At 46.7% G+C, this 15,336-nt stretch overlaps 4 non-coding genes and 2 pseudogenes across 4 annotated transcripts; all 6 read left to right on the top strand.

Annotated features, from left to right (window-relative positions):
* The first annotated feature begins 1,242 nt into the window (after window positions 1-1,242).
* Window positions 1,243-1,417, top strand: LOC139619767 (U2 spliceosomal RNA; annotated as a pseudogene).
* Window positions 1,418-1,808: 391 nt separating this feature from the next.
* On the top strand, window positions 1,809-1,923 carry LOC139618903 (U5 spliceosomal RNA). Its single transcript, XR_011689909.1, has one exon. It is a non-coding gene; the product is annotated as a U5 spliceosomal RNA (small nuclear RNA).
* Window positions 1,924-7,671: 5,748 nt separating this feature from the next.
* On the top strand, window positions 7,672-7,853 carry LOC139619660 (U2 spliceosomal RNA). Its single transcript, XR_011690642.1, has one exon. It is a non-coding gene; the product is annotated as a U2 spliceosomal RNA (small nuclear RNA).
* A 399-nt stretch (window positions 7,854-8,252) lies between these two features.
* Window positions 8,253-8,367, top strand: LOC139618902 (U5 spliceosomal RNA). Its single transcript, XR_011689908.1, has one exon. It is a non-coding gene; the product is annotated as a U5 spliceosomal RNA (small nuclear RNA).
* A 5,751-nt stretch (window positions 8,368-14,118) lies between these two features.
* Window positions 14,119-14,295, top strand: LOC139619754 (U2 spliceosomal RNA; annotated as a pseudogene).
* Window positions 14,296-14,690: 395 nt separating this feature from the next.
* On the top strand, window positions 14,691-14,805 carry LOC139618901 (U5 spliceosomal RNA). The gene has a single exon (XR_011689907.1). It is a non-coding gene; the product is annotated as a U5 spliceosomal RNA (small nuclear RNA).
* Window positions 14,806-15,336: the final 531 nt, after the last annotated feature.

Raw genomic sequence — 15,336 nt, 5'->3', positions numbered from 1 at the left:
AGGAAGCCGATACACCGCACTACACCTCAAACAAGCCACAGACCCATCCGGAAACCCCAAAACTACAGCCATGACACGTTTCTGGATGGGATCGTACCTCAGACGATTGAAGATTTTACCTACAGATCTTAAAGTACCCGTGTCTTTTAGCCTGCCACCAGCCTATGCTTTTATCCCGACGTTTTTAAAGCATTTTAAACTGGAGCAGGAGGAGCTGCATATTTTAACCAACCACCGTTCTCTGATCTCTGTTGTGCAGGAGCAGGAGCCAGTGAGTCCAGTGCGCGGGCTCGCATTTGGCGAGCCCTCAACAGTTTGGCGCAACGTGAACCATTCTGCTCTTCCAAACAGACTCCGGGACCTGTCATGGATGGTGGCTCATGAGATTCTCCCAGTCAGGTCCGTCATGCACTCCCGGGGCATGTCAACACGCTCAACCTGCCCCCGACCCGGTTGTGGCGCGCCAGAGTCGGTGAGGCATTTGCTCTGGGAGTGCAGCGCTGCCGTAGACCAGTGGGCAATGGCCGGCTCCTTGCAATTCCCGTACTTGCCAGCAAGGGAGGTCCTTACAGCACAACTGGTGCTCTATGGGGTGAGCCAAAAAACACTGAAGAAAGATGACTTTGCCCAGATGTGGCTCACCCTAGCCGCCATCAAAGACGCCATATGGACCTCCAGAAACTTGCTGGTAAGGAAGCACATGCAGATCCCCCCCGTGGCTGTGATCCGGATGGCTGTAGGCGGCAGGCCTAGGACACAGCCACAAAGAAGCATCGCCTCTGTGCCCATTCGGACGAAGGAGCCGGAGCCACACATGAAAAGGTCAAAGCAGCGGCGGCCTGGCTCTCCGGGTGAGGCAGGTGGGAAGGAGCAACAGGGTGAGGATCTCCTCTGAGCACCACGACAGGATCCCGAGAGACCAAATGTTTGGGGGAGCGGAATGAGTGACCCTGGGTAGGGACTCACTCTGCTCCTGCACAAAATTAGAAAGAAGAGAAGTTTTAAACCAATGCACTCCCTTTTAAAGATTTGGGACACTCCATGGTTTTCATTTGTGAGATGGATTTTATGTTTGACAACATGTAAAACCCCTTGAAATATTTGTTTTTAATGTTTTAAAAAAAAAAAACAAACAAACAAACAATGGTTTTACAACTATTTATCATAGTGTTGTGATTATAATGTACCCTTTGTATCTCAAGATGTAAACCTTCTTTGAAAAAACTTGAAATGAGTGTCAATAAATCTTTTCGAAAGAAAAAATCTGTTCTTATCAGTTTAATATCTGATATGTCCTCTACCCGAGGACAAACATATTAAACGGATTTTTAGAACTGGGAGCTGAAAAGGGGGCTTGCCCCGTTCACTCCACGCATCGACCTGGCATTGCAGTGCCGCCGGGAACGGTGCACCCTTCTCTGGCCGTGTGGAAAAGCAAGCAAGCAAGCAAGCAAACAATGACGCAAACGTACAGTTTCAAATGCCCCTCTGGCAGTGGCTGGAGGAAGGTGAGTCAACCTGCCCCACAGCTGATATCCCTCACGCGCCCTGGAAGGGCTGCTAGCCTCCAATCAACCCCGCATTTTCCCTGTATTTTGGTCCCCGGGGGCCTGCAAGCGCCTGATAACTTGAGAAATTTGTGGGGATTGCATGTTGAGGCCCAGACACTTTTCTCCACAGTCCGATTGGCTAGAGCCCGTGACAACATGGGGAGGGGGCGGGGATTTGGCAAGCTAAGAGAAGGCTACCGTGAGGGCGGTGACTGGGACCAATGGGGTCCTCGGCCGCTCTTGAGGAGAGGCCTGTACTGACTCTGGTTTCTCTTCATCACGCACAAGTCTTTCGCCTTTTACTAAAGACTTCCGTGGAGAGGAACACCAATGAGTTTAAGCTATTTTTGGCAGGCTCTGCCGTATGGCTGAGCCCTTTGAGTTTGTGAAAAGTCAAACAGCTGTCGAGGTCAGGAATGGGGAGGTGGGCGGAGGTGGTGAAAAGCAGCCATTGCTCCGCTCATGTCAAAAGCAGCCAACCGCGACCAGCGAGATTTGTGCCAAGAGCCTGGCTGGAACGCCAGACACTTTGGGCCCATCGCTTCTCGGCCTTTTGGCTAAGACTGCGGTCGCCTCCTTTTGATGGTTAAATTCTTGCCTGTTGTGGCTCTGAGTTAAACCAGCTCTTGGGAGGAAATTGTCTACATTCCTTGTTTAAAGTTGTGCAACTTTTCTGTAGTTGCATATCTTAAACAAATAGGAATTCATTGGCCCAGAGAATCTCTTACCTGCGCTCTGCCGGATTCAACACCTTGTCCAGGCCAAAACTTGAAAAGGTAAGTACGTTTTTAGATTTTTTTCCTTTTTATATTTTTAATTGTATTTACTTATTTATTGTTCATTGTTTTTTTGTCCATTGTAAGTTTTTTACTGATTTTAGATCCTTTTAGCTTGTGGTGCCTCCACCATGTCGGCCACCCATGCCAACATGCGGAGGCACCACAGCGTCCGTTTTAAGTTTAAAGAAAAGGATGGAAAGCTCCTGGAGATGTCAAGGCTAGATTTCTCCAGGAAGCTAATCCAACAGGCTTTGAAATTCACAGCAAACGATTTGAATTGTATTTTGACCCTACCATTAAATAAAGGTTTTGATGTAAGCTTCCAGTCTGCGGCTATCTTGAGAGAATTTTGGACAAGATTTGAGTCTGTGAAACCCCAGTTTTCTGCATTTGTTGTTGAAAAACTGACTGATAATGCATTGAAAACAGTCATTGTCAGAATGTTTAATGAGACAGTGAATGCAGAAGACATTTGTATATGGCTGGGGAGATACTGCACTGTTAAAGGCCAGGCTACCAAAGTGAGAGATGAGGACGGCATCTGGAATTGCGCTTGGAGGGTCCCCATTCAACAATGGCAGGACCCCCAGGGCTTCCAAGGCCTGAAACATCTGCCGTCAATGATAGTTCTGGGTGAAAACAGGGGCTACATCCACTACCAAGGTCAGCCCAAGCTCTGCCGCAAGTGCGGTGAGCATGGGCACCTGGTAGAAGCGTGCACAAAAACCTTTTGCGGAAAGTGTAGAGAAATTGGGCACACTTTTGAGGAGTGCACCAATGGCAGGAAGTGCAACCTTTGTGGAGAAACAAATCATCTCTTCAGAGCTTGCCCCAAATCGTTTGCCAACAAACTAAAGGCAGCAAAAGCCAATGAACAAAATGGAGGACAAAAAGAAAAAGAGCAGGTTGAAGAGGCTGGGCAGGAAAATTCAAATCTCCCGCCAGATACTGTGATTGGAGAGGAGGGATCATGTGAGGCGGGAGAGGGGGAGGGGCCTGCAACAGCCCCATCAATGGAGAGTGGAGAGGAGGATGGGGAGATGCAGGAAGTGGGCGGAGCTAGTTCAGAAATGGAAGATTTTCAACCACCTGAAAATAGTGAGGATGCCCCCCTCCCCGATGCCCAGCAAACAAAGAGACTTGCATCGGAATTGTCCTCTGAGTCTCCTGTAGCCTCAGAGAAGAGGGGAAGAGTTGGGACTCTCTCAGACAGTTCATCTGTGGAGGAGCCCAGAGTCTTCCCCTCCAATTCACCAAATGAAGTCTCTTTCCTGACAGTAGCTCTACAATCAACCCCTAAGGACTCCAAGCTAAATGCAGCCTTGCGTCAAAGGCCAACCCCCAGAGTCCGACGGGGGAATGGAGCTCAACTCCCTCCTTCATCACCTGTTGAAGTGAAGGAGGAGCCCCGTTCACAAGAAATAGTCTAACTGCCTTTTTTTAAAAAAAAAAAAGATATTTTAGCATCTTAAACCTCTATTTAGTGTTTTTAAAATTTCATACCTGTTGTTTTTAATCATACTCATGACACTCACCTTCTCAACCATCAATGTGAGAAGTGTGAAGTCGAGAGTTAGAGCCCAGAGTGTTTTATCCTTTCTTAATTCTACAAAGTCAGATGTGTTTTTAATGCAGGAATGTGGCATACCGTTTTTAAAACACTACCGACAGTGGGAGGAGATGTGGCCACAGACATCGATATGGAGCGGATCAAACCAAAATAAGAACGATGGAGTGGCCATTTTAATAAAAAACCCTCAGGTTCTGGTGAAGGGTAGCACTGTGGTGAGAGACGGTAGGGCACTTTTAGCACACTTGACCTTTATGGGACAGGATTTTAACCTTCTCAATATTTATGGCTTTAACGACAAAAATGACAGGTATGACCTTTTAGAAGACCTGCAGTCCCACATGCTAGGGAGAGTGCCATTAGTTTTAGGAGGTGATTTTAACTGTATTTTAAGTCGAAAAGATAGAAAAAGAACAGGGGAAGATTTTAAAATTGACAAAACATCGGTTTTATTACAGGGCATATGCAGGGATTTTAAACTACAAGACTGTTTTAAAACCATGCATCCCAGAGAGGAGGGCTTCACCTGGTTCAGTGGTGATGGCACCAGAGCCTCTCGCATAGATTTTATTTTCACACGGGACTGCCCGCCGACCGATGCTAGATTGACCCCTGTTTTCTTTTCTGACCACCTGATGCTCTCCTGCACCCTTTCACTCTCTTCAGGTGTGACTTTTGGAAGTGGTCTGTGGAAACTCAACTGCTCCCTGCTTGAAGATCAACATCTAGTTCAGCAGTACAGGGAGCAGTACCGAGAGTGGCAGACCCTTCAAGACATGTACGATACACGAGCACACTGGTGGGAGATGGTGAAGGGAAAGACCCAGACTTTTTTCAGACAGGCAGGCAAAAAAAGAAAGGGCAAGGAGAACAGACGCATGATGGGACTGCAGAAGCGACTACAGCGCTATTTTAACCTCAACCAAAATGGAATGGATTTTAATGAAGAAATTAGAGAAATCAAATCAGAGATGTCGGTTTTAGCTGAAATTAAAAGCAAGGGTGTCATTTTAAGGAGCAGGGAACGGGAAATAGAGGAGGGTGAGAAGTGCACCAGGTATTTTTTTAAGAAAATTGTTAGTAAAGGGGGGACCATTTTAAAACTAAAAAAGGAAAACGGGTGCATAACAGAGAATATCGAAGAAATTAAACAGATTGTGGAAAATTTTTACGTAGAATTGTATAAAGAAAAGCCCATTAGAATAGACACCATGAATGAAGTTTTAAAATCCATCGATAAAAAAGTAAAAGACAGTGTGCTTTTAACCCAAGATTTTACCATTCTAGAGTTAAATAAATGTTTGTCAAGTTTTAAAAAAGGGAAGTCCCCAGGACAGGATGGACTTCCCTTGGAATTTTATTTGACCTTTTGGGACATTTTAGCACCTGATTTGATCGATGTTTTTAAAGACTTTGAGCACCTAGACCGACTTCCTGACAGTTTTAGAGTAGGGATAGTGACTCTACTGCACAAAAACAAAGACAAGACCGACCTGATGAACTGGAGACCTATCGCACTTTTAAACCTTGATTGTAAACTTTTTAGCAAACTTTTAGCCTCACGTATGTCCTTGTTTTTAAAGGGGGTGATTCACCCGGATCAAGGCTGTGCCATCCCAGGGAGGAAGATCACCGACAGCCTGGTACTGATCCGAGACACCATCTGTTACGCGAGAGACAGAAACATCCGGCTAGTAGTCCTAAATTTAGATTTTGAGAAAGCCTTCGATCGGGTCTCGCACCAGTACCTTTTCAAGGTACTGCAAAAAATGGGGTTCCCAGAAAGGTTTCTAGCTTGGGTGGGATTGCTGTATCGGGACATTACCAGCAAATTTGTGATTAACGGGCATTTGACAAAAGCAGTCGATATTAACTGCGGTGTCCGTCAGGGTTGTCCGTTATCTGCCCTCCTATACATAACATGTATAGAACCGCTGGCACAGATCTTGAGAAGGGATCAACGAATCAATGGGTTGGGAGTACCGGGGAGCGGGGGACTGGACACCAAGTGTATTTTATACATGGACGACGTGAACATTTTATGCACCGACCTTTTATCCGTCAACAGGACGCTGGACTTGACTGACTGGTTTGGACAGGCTTCTGGGTCAAAGTTGAACAAAAACAAGACCCAAGCCCAATTTTATGGACCGTGGACAGCGACTGAGATGACAGGACTCCCTTTGACTGTGACCCAGACTGACCAAAAAATACTGGGGATCAAATTTGACAGGGAGGGAGAAGGAACAACAAATTGGCCAGACGTGGTAGGGAAAGTAAAACAAAGACTAGGATATTGGGGACTTAGAGGACTGACTATTGAAGGAAAGGTTTTAATCATCAAAGCGGTGATTTTACCTTTGCTTTTACTCATCAGTTCTGTTTTTATCCCACCTAGGAGAGTGCTTTTAGATCTGGAGCGAGCCATCTTTTATTTCCTGTGGGGCTCCAAGTGGGAGAGACTGAGGAGGGAGGTCATGAAAAGGCCAAAAGAGAAAGGAGGAAAAGGAGTGCCTGACCTGTACTTGTTTTTAGGAAGCCGATACACCGCACTACACCTCAAACAAGCCACAGACCCATCCGGAAACCCCAAAACTACAGCCATGACACGTTTCTGGATGGGATCGTACCTCAGACGATTGAAGATTTTACCTACAGATCTTAAAGTACCCGTGTCTTTTAGCCTGCCACCAGCCTATGCTTTTATCCCGACGTTTTTAAAGCATTTTAAACTGGAGCAGGAGGAGCTGCATATTTTAACCAACCACCGTTCTCTGATCTCTGTTGTGCAGGAGCAGGAGCCAGTGAGTCCAGTGCGCGGGCTCGCATTTGGCGAGCCCTCAACAGTTTGGCGCAACGTGAACCATTCCGCTCTTCCAAACAGACTCCGGGACCTGTCATGGATGGTGGCTCATGAGATTCTCCCAGTCAGGTCCGTCATGCACTCCCGGGGCATGTCAACACGCTCAACCTGCCCCCGACCCGGTTGTGGCGCGCCAGAGTCGGTGAGGCATTTGCTCTGGGAGTGCAGCGCTGCCGTAGACCAGTGGGCAATGGCCGGCTCCTTGCAATTCCCGTACTTGCCAGCAAGGGAGGTCCTTACAGCACAACTGGTGCTGTATGGGGTGAGCCAAAAAACACTGAAGAACGATGACTTTGCCCAGATGTGGCTCACCCTAGCCGCCATCAAAGACGCCATATGGACCTCCAGAAACTTGCTGGTAAGGAAGCACATGCAGATCCCCCCCGTGGCTGTGATCCGGATGGCTGTAGGCGGCAGGCCTAGGACACAGCCACAAAGAAGCATCGCCTCTGTGCCCATTCGGACGAAGGAGCCGGAGCCACACATGAAAAGGTCAAAGCAGCGGCGGCCTGGCTCTCCGGGTGAGGCAGGTGGGAAGGAGCAACAGGGTGAGGATCTCCTCTGAGCACCACGACAGGATCCCGAGAGACCAAATGTTTGGGGGAGCGGAATGAGTGACCCTGGGTAGGGACTCATTCTGCTCCTGCACAAAATTAGAAAGAAGAGAAGTTTTAAACCAATGCACTCCCTTTTTAAAGATTTGGGACACTCCATGGTTTTCATTTGTGAGATGGATTTTATGTTTGACAACATGTAAAACCCCTTGAAATATTTGTTTTTAATGTTTTAAAAAAAAAAACAAACAAACAATGGTTTTACAACTATTTATCATATTGTTGTGATTATAATGTACCCTTTGTATCTCAAGATGTAAACCTTCTTTGAAAAAAACTTGAAATGAGTGTCAATAAATCTTTTCGAAAAAAAAAAAAAAAAATCTGTTCTTATCAGTTTAATATCTGATATGTCCTCTACCCGAGGACAAACATATTAAACGGATTTTTAGAACTGGGAGCTGAAAAAGGGGCTTGCTCCGTTCACTCCACGCATCGACCTGGCATTGCAGTGCCGCCGGGAACGGTGCACCCTTCTCTGGCCGTGTGGAAAAGCAAGCAAGCAAGCAAGCAAGCAAGCAAACAATGACGCAAACGTACAGTTTCAAATGCCCCTCTGGCAGTGGCTGGAGGAAGGTGAGTCAACCTGCCCCACAGCTGATATCCCTCACGCGCCCTGGAAGGGCTGCTAGCCTCCAATCAACCCCGCATTTTCCCTGTATTTTGGTCCCCGGGGGCCTGCAAGCGCCTGATAACTTGAGAAATTTGTGGGGATTGCATGTTGAGGCCCAGACACTTTTCTCCACAGCCCGATTGGCTAGAGCCCGTGACAACATGGGGAGGGGGCGGGGATTTGGCAAGCTAAGAGAAGGCTACCGTGAGGGCGGTGACTGGGACCAATGGGGTCCTCGGCCGCTCTTGAGGAGAGGCCTGTACTGACTCTGGTTTCTCTTCATCACGCACAAGTCTTTCGCCTTTTACTAAAGACTTCCGTGGAGAGGAACACCAATGAGTTTAAGCTATTTTTGGCAGGCTCTGCCGTATGGCTGAGCCCTTTGAGTTTGTGAAAAGTCAAACAGCTGTCGAGGTCAGGAATGGGGAGGTGGGCGGAGGTGGTGAAAAGCAGCCATTGCTCCGCTCATGTCAAAAGCAGCCAACCGCGACCAGCGAGATTTGTGCCAAGAGCCTGGCTGGAACGCCAGACACTTTGGGCCCATCGCTTCTCGGCCTTTTGGCTAAGACTGCGGTCGCCTCCTTTTGATGGTTAAATTCTTGCCTGTTGTGGCTCTGAGTTAAACCAGCTCTTGGGAGGAAATTGTCTACATTCCTTGTTTAAAGTTGTGCAACTTTTCTGTGGTTGCATATCTTAAACAAATAGGAATTCATTGGCCCAGAGAATCTCTTACCTGCGCTCTGCCGGATTCAACACCTTGTCCAGGCCAAAACTTGAAAAGGTAAGTACGTTTTTAGATTTTTTTCCTTTTTATATTTTTAATTGTATTTACTTATTTATTGTTCATTGTTTTTTTGTCCATTGTAAGTTTTTTACTGATTTTAGATCCTTTTAGCTTGTGGTGCCTCCACCATGTCGGCCACCCATGCCAACATGCGGAAGCACCACAGCGTCCGTTTTAAGTTTAAAGAAAAGGATGGAAAGCTCCTGGAGATGTCAAGGCTAGATTTCTCCAGGAAGCTAATCCAACAGGCTTTGAAATTCACAGCAAACGATTTGAATTGTATTTTGACCCTACCATTAAATAAAGGTTTTGATGTAAGCTTCCAGTCTGCGGCTATCTTGAGAGAATTTTGGACAAGATTTGAGTCTGTGAAACCCCAGTTTTCTGCATTTGTTGTTGAAAAACTGACTGATAATGCATTGAAAACAGTCATTGTCAGAATGTTTAATGAGACAGTGAATGCAGAAGACATTTGTATATGGCTGGGGAGATACTGCACTGTTAAAGGCCAGGCTACCAAAGTGAGAGATGAGGACGGCATCTGGAATTGCGCTTGGAGGGTCCCCATTCAACAATGGCAGGACCCCCAGGGCTTCCAAGGCCTGAAACATCTGCCGTCAATGATAGTTCTGGGTGAAAACAGGGGCTACATCCACTACCAAGGTCAGCCCAAGCTCTGCCGCAAGTGCGGTGAGCATGGGCACCTGGTAGAAGCGTGCGCAAAAACCTTTTGCGGAAAGTGTAGAGAAATTGGGCACACTTTTGAGGAGTGCACCAATGGCAGGAAGTGCAACCTTTGTGGAGAAACAAATCATCTCTTCAGAGCTTGCCCCAAATCGTTTGCCAACAAACTAAAGGCAGCAAAAGCCAATGAACAAAATGGAGGACAAAAAGAAAAAGAGCAGGTTGAAGAGGCTGGGCAGGAAAATTCAAATCTCCCGCCAGATACTGTGATTGGAGAGGAGGGATCATGTGAGGCGGGAGAGGGGGAGGGGCCTGCAACAGCCCCATCAATGGAGAGTGGAGAGGAGGATGGGGAGATGCAGGAAGTGGGCGGAGCTAGTTCAGAAATGGAAGATTTTCAACCACCTGAAAATAGTGAGGATGCCCCCCTCCCCGATGCCCAGCAAACAAAGAGACTTGCATCGGAATTGTCCTCTGAGTCTCCTGTAGCCTCAGAGAAGAGGGGAAGAGTTGGGACTCTCTCAGACAGTTCATCTGTGGAGGAGCCCAGAGTCTTCCCCTCCAATTCACCAAATGAAGTCTCTTTCCTGACAGTAGCTCTACAATCAACCCCTAAGGACTCCAAGCTAAATGCAGCCTTGCGTCAAAGGCCAACCCCCAGAGTCCGACGGGGGAATGGAGCTCAACTCCCTCCTTCATCACCTGTTGAAGTGAAGGAGGAGCCCCGTTCACAAGAAATAGTCTAACTGCCTTTTTTTTAAAAAAAAAAAGATATTTTAGCATCTTAAACCTCTATTTAGTGTTTTTAAAATTTCATACCTGTTGTTTTTAATCATACTCATGACACTCACCTTCTCAACCATCAATGTGAGAAGTGTGAAGTCGAGAGTTAGAGCCCAGAGTGTTTTATCCTTTCTTAATTCTACAAAGTCAGATGTGTTTTTAATGCAGGAATGTGGCATACCGTTTTTAAAACACTACCGACAGTGGGAGGAGATGTGGCCACAGACATCGATATGGAGCGGATCAAACCAAAATAAGAACGATGGAGTGGCCATTTTAATAAAAAACCCTCAGGTTCTGGTGAAGGGTAGCACTGTGGTGAGAGACGGTAGGGCACTTTTAGCACACTTGACCTTTATGGGACAGGATTTTAACCTTCTCAATATTTATGGCTTTAACGACAAAAATGACAGGTATGACCTTTTAGAAGACCTGCAGTCCCACATGCTAGGGAGAGTGCCATTAGTTTTAGGAGGTGATTTTAACTGTATTTTAAGTCGAAAAGATAGAAAAAGAACAGGGGAAGATTTTAAAATTGACAAAACATCGGTTTTATTACAGGGCATATGCAGGGATTTTAAACTACAAGACTGTTTTAAAACCATGCATCCCAGAGAGGAGGGCTTCACCTGGTTCAGTGGTGATGGCACCAGAGCCTCTCGCATAGATTTTATTTTCACACGGGACTGCCCGCCGACCGATGCTAGATTGACCCCTGTTTTCTTTTCTGACCACCTGATGCTCTCCTGCACCCTTTCACTCTCTTCAGGTGTGACTTTTGGAAGTGGTCTGTGGAAACTCAACTGCTCCCTGCTTGAAGATCAACATCTAGTTCAGCAGTACAGGGAGCAGTACCGAGAGTGGCAGACCCTTCAAGACATGTACGATACACGAGCACACTGGTGGGAGATGGTGAAGGGAAAGACCCAGACTTTTTTCAGACAGGCAGGCAAAAAAAGAAAGGGCAAGGAGAACAGACGCATGATGGGACTGCAGAAGCGACTACAGCGCTATTTTAACCTCAACCAAAATGGAATGGATTTTAATGAAGAAATTAGAGAAATCAAATCAGAGATGTCGGTTTTAGCTGAAATTAAAAGCAAGGGTGTCATTTTAAGGAGCAGGGAACGGGAAATAGAGGAGGGTGAGAAGTGCACCAGGTATTTTTTTAAGAAAATTGTTAGTAAAGGGGGGACCATTTTAAAACTAAAAAAGGAAAACGGGTGCATAACAGAGAATATCGAAGAAATTAAACAGATTGTGGAAAATTTTTACGTAGAATTGTATAAAGAAAAGCCCATTAGAATAGACACCATGAATGAAGTTTTAAAATCCATCGATAAAAAAGTAAAAGACAGTGTGCTTTTAACCCAAGATTTTACCATTCTAGAGTTAAATAAATGTTTGTCAAGTTTTAAAAAAGGGAAGTCCCCAGGACAGGATGGACTTCCCTTGGAATTTTATTTGACCTTTTGGGACATTTTAGCACCTGATTTGATCGATGTTTTTAAAGACTTTGAGCACCTAGACCGACTTCCTGACAGTTTTAGAGTAGGGATAGTGACTCTACTGCACAAAAACAAAGACAAGACCGACCTGATGAACTGGAGACCTATCGCACTTTTAAACCTTGATTGTAAACTTTTTAGCAAACTTTTAGCCTCACGTATGTCCTTGTTTTTAAAGGGGGTGATTCACCCGGATCAAGGCTGTGCCATCCCAGGGAGGAAGATCACCGACAGCCTGGTACTGATCCGAGACACCATCTGTTACGCGAGAGACAGAAACATCCGGCTAGTAGTCCTAAATTTAGATTTTGAGAAAGCCTTCGATCGGGTCTCGCACCAGTACCTTTTCAAGGTACTGCAAAAAATGGGGTTCCCAGAAAGGTTTCTAGCTTGGGTGGGATTGCTGTATCGGGACATTACCAGCAAATTTGTGATTAACGGGCATTTGACAAAAGCAGTCGATATTAACTGCGGTGTCCGTCAGGGTTGTCCGTTATCTGCCCTCCTATACATAACATGTATAGAACCGCTGGCACAGATCTTGAGAAGGGATCAACGAATCAATGGGTTGGGAGTACCGGGGAGCGGGGGACTGGACACCAAGTGTATTTTATACATGGACGACGTGAACATTTTATGCACCGACCTTTTATCCGTCAACAGGACGCTGGACTTGACTGACTGGTTTGGACAGGCTTCTGGGTCAAAGTTGAACAAAAACAAGACCCAAGCCCAATTTTATGGACCGTGGACAGCGACTGAGATGACAGGACTCCCTTTGACTGTGACCCAGACTGACCAAAAAATACTGGGGATCAAATTTGACAGGGAGGGAGAAGGAACAACAAATTGGCCAGACGTGGTAGGGAAAGTAAAACAAAGACTAGGATATTGGGGACTTAGAGGACTGACTATTGAAGGAAAGGTTTTAATCATCAAAGCGGTGATTTTACCTTTGCTTTTACTCATCAGTTCTGTTTTTATCCCACCTAGGAGAGTGCTTTTAGATCTGGAGCGAGCCATCTTTTATTTCCTGTGGGGCTCCAAGTGGGAGAGACTGAGGAGGGAGGTCATGAAAAGGCCAAAAGAGAAAGGAGGAAAAGGAGTGCCTGACCTGTACTTGTTTTTAGGAAGCCGATACACCGCACTACACCTCAAACAAGCCACAGACCCATCCGGAAACCCCAAAACTACAGCCATGACACGTTTCTGGATGGGATCGTACCTCAGACGATTGAAGATTTTACCTACAGATCTTAAAGTACCCGTGTCTTTTAGCCTGCCACCAGCCTATGCTTTTATCCCGACGTTTTTAAAGCATTTTAAACTGGAGCAGGAGGAGCTGCATATTTTAACCAACCACCGTTCTCTGATCTCTGTTGTGCAGGAGCAGGAGCCAGTGAGTCCAGTGCGCGGGCTCGCATTTGGCGAGCCCTCAACAGTTTGGCGCAACGTGAACCATTCCGCTCTTCCAAACAGACTCCGGGACCTGTCATGGATGGTGGCTCATGAGATTCTCCCAGTCAGGTCCGTCATGCACTCCCGGGGCATGTCAACACGCTCAACCTGCCCCCGACCCGGTTGTGGCGCGCCAGAGTCGGTGAGGCATTTGCTCTGGGAGTGCAGCGCTGCCGTAGACCAGTGGGCAATGGCCGGCTCCTTGCAATTCCCGTACTTGCCAGCAAGGGAGGTCCTTACAGCACAACTGGTGCTGTATGGGGTGAGCCAAAAAACACTGAAGAACGATGACTTTGCCCAGATGTGGCTCACCCTAGCCGCCATCAAAGACGCCATATGGACCTCCAGAAACTTGCTGGTAAGGAAGCACATGCAGATCCCCCCCGTGGCTGTGATCCGGATGGCTGTAGGCGGCAGGCCTAGGACACAGCCACAAAGAAGCATCGCCTCTGTGCCCATTCGGACGAAGGAGCCGGAGCCACACATGAAAAGGTCAAAGCAGCGGCGGCCTGGCTCTCCGGGTGAGGCAGGTGGGAAGGAGCAACAGGGTGAGGATCTCCTCTGAGCACCACGACAGGATCCCGAGAGACCAAATGTTTGGGGGAGCGGAATGAGTGACCCTGGGTAGGGACTCATTCTGCTCCTGCACAAAATTAGAAAGAAGAGAAGTTTTAAACCAATGCACTCCCTTTTTAAAGATTTGGGACACTCCATGGTTTTCATTTGTGAGATGGATTTTATGTTTGACAACATGTAAAACCCCTTGAAATATTTGTTTTTAATGTTTTAAAAAAAAAAACAAACAAACAAACAATGGTTTTACAACTATTTATCATAGTGTTGTGATTATAATGTACCCTTTGTATCTCAAGATGTAAACCTTCTTTGAAAAAACTTGAAATGAGTGTCAATAAATCTTTTCGAAAGAAAAAAAATCTGTTCTTATCAGTTTAATATCTGATATGTCCTCTACCCGAGGACAAACATATTAAACGGATTTTTAGAACTGGGAGCTGAAAAAGGGGCTTGCTCCGTTCACTCCACGCATCGACCTGGCATTGCAGTGCCGCCGGGAACGGTGCACCCTTCTCTGGCCGTGTGGAAAAGCAAGCAAGCAAGCAAGCAAGCAAACAATGACGCAAACGTACAGTTTCAAATGCCCCTCTGGCAGTGGCTGGAGGAAGGTGAGTCAACCTGCCCCACAGCTGATATCCCTCACGCGCCCTGGAAGGGCTGCTAGCCTCCAATCAACCCCGCATTTTCCCTGTATTTTGGTCCCCGGGGGCCTGCAAGCGCCTGATAACTTGAGAAATTTGTGGGGATTGCATGTTGAGGCCCAGACACTTTTCTCCACAGCCCGATTGGCTAGAGCCCGTGACAACATGGGGAGGGGGCGGGGATTTGGCAAGCTAAGAGAAGGCTACCGTGAGGGCGGTGACTGGGACCAATGGGGTCCTCGGCCGCTCTTGAGGAGAGGCCTGTACTGACTCTGGTTTCTCTTCATCACGCACAAGTCTTTCGCCTTTTACTAAAGACTTCCGTGGAGAGGAACACCAATGAGTTTAAGCTATTTTTGGCAGGCTCTGCCGTATGGCTGAGCCCTTTGAGTTTGTGAAAAGTCAAACAGCTGTCGAGGTCAGGAATGGGGAGGTGGGCGGAGGTGGTGAAAAGCAGCCATTGCTCCGCTCAAGTCAAAAGCAGCCAACCGCGACCAGCGAGATTTGTGCCAAGAGCCTGGCTGGAACGCCAGACACTTTGGGCCCATCGCTTCTCGGCCTTTTGGCTAAGACTGCGGTCGCCTCCTTTTGATGGTTAAATTCTTGCCTGTTGTGGCTCTGAGTTAAACCAGCTCTTGGGAGGAAATTGTCTACATTCCTTGTTTAAAGTTGTGCAACTTTTCTGTAGTTGCATATCTTAAACAAATAGGAATTCATTGGCCCAGAGAATCTCTTACCTGAGCTCTGCCGGATTCAACACCTTGTCCAGGCCAAAACTTGAAAAGGTAAGTACGTTTTTAGATTTTTTTCCTTTTTTATATTTTTAATTGTATTTACTTATTTATTGTTCATTGTTTTTTTGTCCATTGTAAGTTTTTTACTGATTTTAGATCCTTTTAGCTTGTGGTGCCTC

This window comes from Trachinotus anak, unplaced genomic scaffold (genome assembly GCF_046630095.1).
Source record: "Trachinotus anak isolate AG129_WGS33_773 ecotype Australia unplaced genomic scaffold, CSIRO_AGI_Tana_v1 ptg000003l, whole genome shotgun sequence".
NCBI classification, from domain to species: domain Eukaryota; kingdom Metazoa; phylum Chordata; class Actinopteri; order Carangiformes; family Carangidae; genus Trachinotus; species Trachinotus anak.
Note: the sequence above shows the minus strand (reverse complement) of the source record. Positions and strands in the feature narration are given on the sequence as shown.